Source organism: Bufo gargarizans, chromosome 2 (genome assembly GCF_014858855.1).
Source record: "Bufo gargarizans isolate SCDJY-AF-19 chromosome 2, ASM1485885v1, whole genome shotgun sequence".
Taxonomy (NCBI): Eukaryota; Metazoa; Chordata; class Amphibia; order Anura; family Bufonidae; genus Bufo; species Bufo gargarizans.
In genome coordinates, this window is record NC_058081.1 from 560,374,029 (window position 1) to 560,382,690 (window position 8,662).

The window sequence follows — 8,662 nt, forward strand, 5'->3', positions numbered from 1 at the left end:
TTGTTTTTTTCATGGATAAAAGCATACAGAAATTTCTCAGCATGTTACATCCATCAAAAATAGTATCATTGGTAAATTAAAATACATGAAGTTTTATAACTCCGACATAAAAAGATTATAATAAATTGAGGGATATGAAAAGTGGGTCCCACATGGAACTTCTGAGTATGTTGTATTCCTTTATACAAACTCTCCGGGAGAGAGTATTTATAAAATTAGTGCTATTAGAATCTGGAGTTCCCCTTTCTGCATATATGAAATTTTGGACTTTATTTATCCACTTCTTCAAGGGTGAAATACACACTCTTCCACACAAGTAAAAGAATAGTATGATAGATCCATTATTTATTTTATTTTGTATAAAGCAACAAACTATTATTGTGTAATTAAATGGATCCTTCCGTCTTTGAAATATTACCCAAATATCAATAATCAGATACTGGTCCACTTTCCATTCAATCAGATAAGGAAAAACATATAAGATAAAAGAAGAGAAAGGGAAACAGAAAAAAAAGAATGGGGAATAACACTGTCACGTCATGACAATATTGTAATCATAAAGGATTAGAGAAAGGGAAGGGAAAATATACCTATTCAAGATATTTTTCCATCTTGTTTGTGCTTGTGAAATCAATCCATTTTTGCCACGTACTCAGATATTTACCAAGGGTAGACCACTAGATTTTTTCCATTTTATTTATCTGGCACATATTATTGAACCATTCTATGATAGTGGGAGTATCCGTACTGAGCCAATACTTAGGAATAATTGCCTTTATTGCACATATGAGAAATGGGAATAGTCTGCCTTTCAAAACAGGTTGTGTTTTTGGTAAATGTTGAACAGAATCAATTCTCCTTCAATCTCCACTTTGGAATTGTATATTTTGGAAATTATCTTAGCAAATTAATTCCAAAGGGGGATTATTTTCCTGAAGTCCACCCAAATATGAGTGAAAGTACCTTCTGATTTATCACATCGCCAGCATTTAGAGGAAATATCGGAATTTATTCTTTTCAGCATGACAGGTGCCTTATACCAGCGAGCAAGCAACTTATAATGCGTCTCCTGTAACCTTGTAGCGGTTACTTTTGGAATAGACATTTGGACTATACTGAGTTTCTCATTATCATTAAAGGTCTTATTTAGTTCTATCGACCATTTCTCAACATAGGGAGGAGAGGAAGATTGGTTGTTAAGTTCTGAATATAATCTGGATACCCCATGCTCCAGTGGCCTTTTGTTTAGAACAATTTCAGGTAAATCATTGTGAATTTGACATGTTGTGGTGGGTATATCTAGTGTGTTTAGATATATTTGTAGAATATTATATTCTTCCTCAGTAAGTTTAGGTGCTTTAGCTTCCGCTTTAAAGTTATTATATGAGGGCAGTTTATTTTCAATAAGAGTGTAGTCAAGCGTGAAGATAAATCTCCATATATTTTTTCCTTGATCCTCTTATGTTTATAAGGAATAATTATATATAGAGGGAGTTCCCTAATATCAGGTCTGATTTTTTTTTACCTAAACGTTTTAAACCATAGTTTAAGTGTGAGTTTAGTGTAAGGATTATGAATACCTTGAAATGATGATGATGTATAGTCTTGTGTACACGCAGTCTTACCCTTAGGGCCTCGATGCGCTTAGCTGGCTGATTCAACAAGGGTGGAAAAGGAAGAAGGCATGACACTTTACCATGGGCCGCAAAGGCCTAGAGGATAAGGCACCTATTCCAGAGACCGATTTCCTAGCACTTATTAAATTTAGAATCAAGAAAAAGGGAGGGAAGGTAGGGGGATCTCAAGGTTCAAAGGGTTCGGACAAGATATAGAGAATGTGAAGAGAGCAAAATTAATAAACGTGAGGAAAAGGTATCTTTAAAATAGAAGGGACATTACCAACCGTGAATTTATAGACTAAGATTTAGGAAAAAACCCAAAATTATATGAACCAAATATAAGTGTTACATAGGAAGATCAAACGCCTGTGGGGCTTTCAGTGCACGTCTGAATGAGAGAAGACTGGGAATCATTTTCAGGGCCAGAGGTAGGTGGTTCCAAAATCTGGCCCCTTGAGCCGAAAAGGATCTACCTCCACGTCTGATCTTATTAACTTGCGGAATGTTAAAATTTGCAGAGTTACTGGACCTCAATGTCCTCAACGGGGTGTACCTGGTGAATTTACATCGCAGGTACAAGGGCCCCACACCATGGAATACCCTATGTATGAAGCATCCAATCTTGAACATCAGCCGTTGTTGGACGGGGACCCAGTGCAAGGCATTAAGAGAGGGAATGATAATCTCTTGACGAGCAACACCCGTTAGTAGCCTTTCTGCGGCATTCTGCACAAATTGAAGTCTATGCAAGTTCTTCTTAGGAAGTCCCATGTACAAGGCATTACAAAAGTCCAACTGAATGCTGATCGCTGCTCCGATCAAAGCTTTTCTGAGAGATTCAATGTATTTTAAGATCTTCCTCAAAAGTTTCAGCTGATAGAGGCAGGTACTAACCACCTGATTTATCTGAGGAGCCAGCGTTAATCTGGAGTCCAAGACCACTCCCAAGTCCCTGACCTGGATGGCTGTCTCAGGTCCAAAAGACAATGGCCATTGGGGTGCTGAGGGTGTAATTTTCTGGTCACTGAATGTAATACATTCAGTTTTGGTGCCATTAAGCTTTAGATGATTGGCACTCATCCAGTGATCGATCTCCAAGAGACATCTGGCCAGATCGACTTGATCAACTGTACCTTTGGCAAGCCTAAAGTACAGATGTGTATCATCCGCATAAACATGAAACTGAAGATTGTGGCTCCTGATGATGTTGGCCAATGGTCTCAGATAGATGTTGAACAAGACTGAGTATTCATTAATTGTAGTCTTCCATAAAGTATAGCTGAAGGGGGTAGTATTGCAGGCTTCTTCTAAGTCTACCCAATTTTTCCATCTAGGGAATACATTCCACTCTATTATTCTTGTAAAATGGGATGCAATCCTATAAGTTTCAAAATTAGGAAGTCCTAGCCCTCCTTTCCTTTTTGATCGGGTTAAAGTCTCATAAACAATCCTATTTTAGCCCTTATTTCATACATATGTAAGAATTATTTTCTTAAGCGTCGAAAAGAAACTTTTAGGAATGTCAATTGGAAATCCTTGCAGAAGATAGAGAATCTTTGGGAGGACCATCATTTTAATAATGTTGAGTCTCCCAAACCATGAAATGTAAAGATCATCCCAATCTGCCCTCTCCGATTTTATTTTATTTACTAAAGAGGGAAAATTAAACTTGTAGAGATTTGAATATTGAGTTTCTATTCTAATCCAGAGATATTTAAATTCGGCAGTACAAGATTTAAGTTTGCTGAGGGATTTCATTTTGGTCCAAGTTGAATGTCCTAAATTAACATTGTAAATGGTTGACTTGGTTAAATTAATTGAGAAATTGGAAAATATCCCATATCCTGTGAGCTCCTTTAACCGCCTCCGGACCGCCTAACGCAGATGTGCGGTCCGGAGGCGGCAGCCCTGCGCACGACGACGCATATACGCGTCATCTCGCGAGGGCCGGGATACCCCAAGGTATTCTGTGAGGGGCATGGCGAGTTCCTAGAATTTTTTATTTTTTGTCGCAAGTTAGTGGAATATGAGACTTTGTAAGAAAAAAATAAAAATAAAAAATCATCATCATTTTCCGCTAACTTGTGACAAAAAATAAAAAGTTCTATGAACTCACTATGCCCATCAGCGAATACCTTAGGGTGTCTACTTTCCGAAATGGGGTCATTTGTGGGGTTTTTCTACTGTCTGGGCATTGTAGAACCTCAGGAATCATGACAGGTGCTCAGAAAGTCAGAGCTGCTTCAAAAAGCGGAAATTCACATTTTTGTACCATAGTTTGTAAACGCTATAACTTTTACCCAAACCATTTTTTTTTTTTGCCCAAACATTTTTCTTTTATCAAAGACATGTAGAACTATAAATTTAGCGAAAAATTTATATATGGATGTCGTTTTTTTTTGCAAAATTTTACAGCTGAAAGTGAAAAATTTCATTTTTTTGCAAAAAAATCGTTACATTTCGATTAATAACAAAAAAGTAAAAATGTCAGCAGCAATAAAATACCACCAAATGAAAGCTCTATTAGTGAGAAGAAAAGGAGGTAAAATTCATTTGGGTGGTAAGTTGCATGACCGAGCGATAAACGGTGAAAGTAGTGTAGTGCCGAAGTGTAAAAAGTGCTCTGGTCATGAAGGGGGTTTCAGCTAGCGGGGCTGAAGTGGTTAATAACTCCGGAATGGAAGATGTGGGGTTAGTTAATATAGATAGTATATCATCTGCATATGCAGCAGTTTTGTGAGTTTTGTTTGTAGTCTGTACTTTTGCCAGAAGTGGTTCCAATGAAATAATAAATAAAAGTGGGGATAACGGACATCCCTGCCTTGTTCCATTCAATATATTGAAGGTTTGTGAGATAATGCCGTTGACTGTAACCACGGTGGAGGGTATGGTATAGAGAGCTTTGATTTTTTGAATAAGGGCTGTTGAAAATCCAAAATGTTCCAAAGATGCCATTAAAAACCACCAACTAAGCCTATCGAAGGCCTTTTTGGCATCTGTAGAAATTAGGATAGTTTTTAAATTATTTATTTTACTGTATTCAATGGCATTTAGAGTTTTAATAATATTATCCTTAGCTTCTCTGCCAGGAGTAAAGCCAACCTGATCGGAATTTATTATCTGAGGAAGTATTTTTTGTTTCCTATTCGATAATATTTTTGCATATATCTTAATATCATTAAAAGAGAAATTGGCCTGTAATTCTGGCAGAGAGTGGGGTCTCTATCTCCCTTTGGGATAACTGTGATATTTGTTTTAAGCGTTTCTTGTCTAAACGGCATTATTAGACCAACAGAGTTGAAGTATTTTGTTAAAAAGGGAGATAATATTTGGCTATACTTCTTGTTATGGCTAATACCATAGCCATCTGGGCCCGGGCATTTCCCGTTAGGGAGATTATTGATTGCCTCTTCAATTTCCTCCTGTATAAAAGGCATCAGTCCCTTTTGTTTTCAGTTTAATTTGGGTAGCTCAATTTTACTTAAGTCGTTTGTAACTTCTCTATTCGCAAGCTCAGGATCTGTGGAATATTTCCCTATATTATACAGTTGTTCATAGAATGTACAGAAGACGTCTGCTATCTTTTCTGATGATTGTTCTATCTGTCCTGATGCTGATTTGATTTTATGTATATACATTTTTGATCATCTCTGTTTATTTACAAGTCTGGATAATTATTTTCCACATTTGTTAGCACTTATAAAGTTTCTATATATATGCATAAATGTCACGGAAGGTGTACAGAAAACTAGAAGACACAAAATGAAGATCCGACTGACTGGATCCAAAACTAAGGAACAAAAGGGAGAGCCCTGCAACAGACCTGGCTCTCTCCCTAACTGCTCAGCCTATGCAAAAATCTGAATGGTAGATGATCGCATATCAACGTACCTCGACTGTATAACACCTTAACACCCTATAATAGTGAGGGGACATGACCACCGGCTCCCTACACTTGATACGGAGGGAGTCAGTGTCACCTGGGATCCAGCAAACAGGAAAACACAAATGAATGAACAAAACTTATCTGTAGAAGACTCAGTAGTAGCATCAGCATGCACACACTCCAGGAAGTTGTATAAACCTCAAAGTGATGCAGTATGGGAAGGGATTTAAAGGGATGTAATCAGTGCAACTACATGACAGCTGAGAGAGGCTAACGAGATGAGAAAATGAAAGCAAAACAAAAGGAACCTCAAGGAGGAGGTTCTGAAGGACGTCTGTCAGAGCTTCTCAGATGTCTTGTGACAGTACCCCTCCTTCTACGAGTGGACTCCGGACACTCAGAGCCCACCTTCTCAGGATGGGACCTATGGAAAGCCCTGATGAGACGAGTGGCCTTAATGTCCGTCACTGGGACCCACATCCTCTCCTCAGGACCATAACCCTCCCAATGAACGAGGTACTGGAGAGAACCGCGGACAACACGAGAATCCGCAATCCTAGAAACCTGAAATTCAAGATTACCATCAACCTTATGAAAAACATTATGGATCTTCCAAGTCTGAGGAAGATCAAGACGGTAGGCAACAGGATTGATGACGGACAAGATTTTGTAAGGCCCAATAAACTTAGGAACCAATTTCCAGGAGGGAACCTTCAATTTTATATTCTTAGTAGACAACCACACCAGATCACCAACATTCAGGTCCGGACCAGGCACACGTCTCTTATCCGCCACACGCTTATATCTCTCACTCATGCTCTTTAGATTATCCTGAATCTTTTGCCAAATAGATGACAAAGACGAGGAGAATCTGTCCTCATCAGGTAAACCAGAAGACCCCTCTCCAGAGAATGTCCCAAACTGCGGATGAAACCCATATGCACCAAAAAATGGTGACTTATCAGAGGACTCCTGACGACGGTTATTTAAAGCAAACTCAGCAAGGGACAAAAAAGAACACCAAGCCTCCTGATTCTCCGCCACAAAACAGCGCAGATATGTCTCCAGATTCTGATTGACGCGCTCTGTCTGACCATTCGACTGCGGGTGGAAAACAGAAGAGAATGACAACTGAACCCCCAAGCGAGAACAGAAAGCCTTCCAGAATCTGGAAACAAACTGTGTGCCCCTATCAGAGACTATGTCTGAAGGAATACCATGCAATTTGACAATGTGATCAATAAATGCCTGCGCCAGCGTCTTAGCATTGGGCAAGCCAGGAAAAGGAATGAAATGCACCATTTTGCTAAAACGGTCCACCACCACCAGAATCACAGTCTTCCCCGAGGAACGAGGCAGGTCCGTAATGAAGTCCATGGACAGATGTGTCCAAGGACGGGAAGGAATGGGTAACGGAAGGAGAGGACCTGATGGCCGTGAATGAGGGACTTTGGCACGAGCGCAGGTCTCGCAGGCTGCCACAAAACCCTCAACCGACTTACGAAGCGCCGGCCACCAGAATCTCCGAGCGATGAGATCCACTGTGGCTCTTGCCCCCGGGTGCCCAGCAAGGACAGTATCGTGGTGTTCCTTAAAAATCTTGTGTCTTAAAGCGAAAGGCACAAACAACCTCCCAGGAGGACAAAGATCAGGAGCCTCTGACTGGGCTACCTGAACTTCTGCCTCCAATTCAGGATAAAGAGCAGAGACCACCACACCTTCAGCCAAAATGGGACCCGGGTCTTCAAAATTCCCACCTCCCGGAAAACAATGTGACAGGGCATCCGCCTTCACATTCTTAACCCCAGGGCGGAACGTGACAACAAAATTAAACCTTGAAAAGAACAAAGACCATCTGGCCTGTCTCGGGTTCAGACGCTTGGCTGACTCTAAGTAGGCCAGATTCTTATGGTCAGTAAACACAGTAATAGGGTGTCTGGCTCCCTCTAGCCAATGGCGCCATTCCTCAAAGGCCAACTTGATGGCCAACAACTCCCTATCTCCCACATCGTAATTTCTCTCTGCGGAGGAGAGTTTCTTCGAGAAAAAGGCACACGGTCGCCATTTGGCAGGAGAGGGACCCTGAGACAAGACCGCACCCACACCCACACCCACCTCAGAAGCATCAACCTCAACTATGAAGGGTAGAGAAATATCAGGTTGTACCAAGATGGGAGCGAAAGCAAAACTCTCCTTGATATTAGAAAAGGCCTTACGCGCCTCTACCGACCAGGAGGAAAAATCTACCCCCTTTCTAGTCATATCAGTGAGTGGTTTAACAACAGAGGAATAATTCAAAATAAACTTCCTGTAATAATTGGCAAAACCCAAAAAACGCATCAGCGCCTTCTGATTCTCAGGAAGCTTCCACTCAAGCACAGCGCGGACCTTCTCGGGGTCCATGCGAAAACCAGAAGCGGAGAGAAGAAACCCCAGAAATTGAATTTCTGGAACCGCAAACACACATTTTTCCAGTTTCGCATATAATTTATTCTCCCACAGAATGAGCAAGACCTGACGTAAATGTTCCTTATGAGTTTTGAAATCAGGAGAAAAAATCAAAATGTCATCCAAATACACTAATACAAATTTCCCCATTAAATGATAAAAAATACTGTTCACAAAATGCTGAAAGACGGCTGGAGCATTCATCAAACCAAAAGGCATGACCAAATTCTCAAAATGGCCCTCAGGGGTATTGAAGGCCGTCTTCCATTCGTCTCCTTCTCTGACCCTGACCAGGTTGTATGCCCCTCTTAGATCCAACTTGGAAAAAACTTTAGCCCCAACAATCTGGTTAAACAGGTCTGGGATCAGAGGAAGCGGATAAGGGTCACAAATTGTGATACTGTTCAGCTCCCTGAAATCCAGACATGGTCTTAAAGAACCATCTTTTTTCTTAACAAAGAAAAAAACAGCGGCAACAGGTGACTTTGAGGGTCGTATGTGTCCCTTTCTCAGACTCTCAGAGATATAAGCACGGATAGCGACCCTTTCAGGTTGGGAGAGATTGTATAAACAAGATTTAGGCAGCTTGGCGCCTGGGGTGAGATTAATAGCGCAATCGTACTCCCTGTGAGGGGGCAAGTCCTGAACACCACTCTCAGAGAACACATCCGAAAATTCAGAGAGAAAAGATGGTACAGTCTTAGTAGAA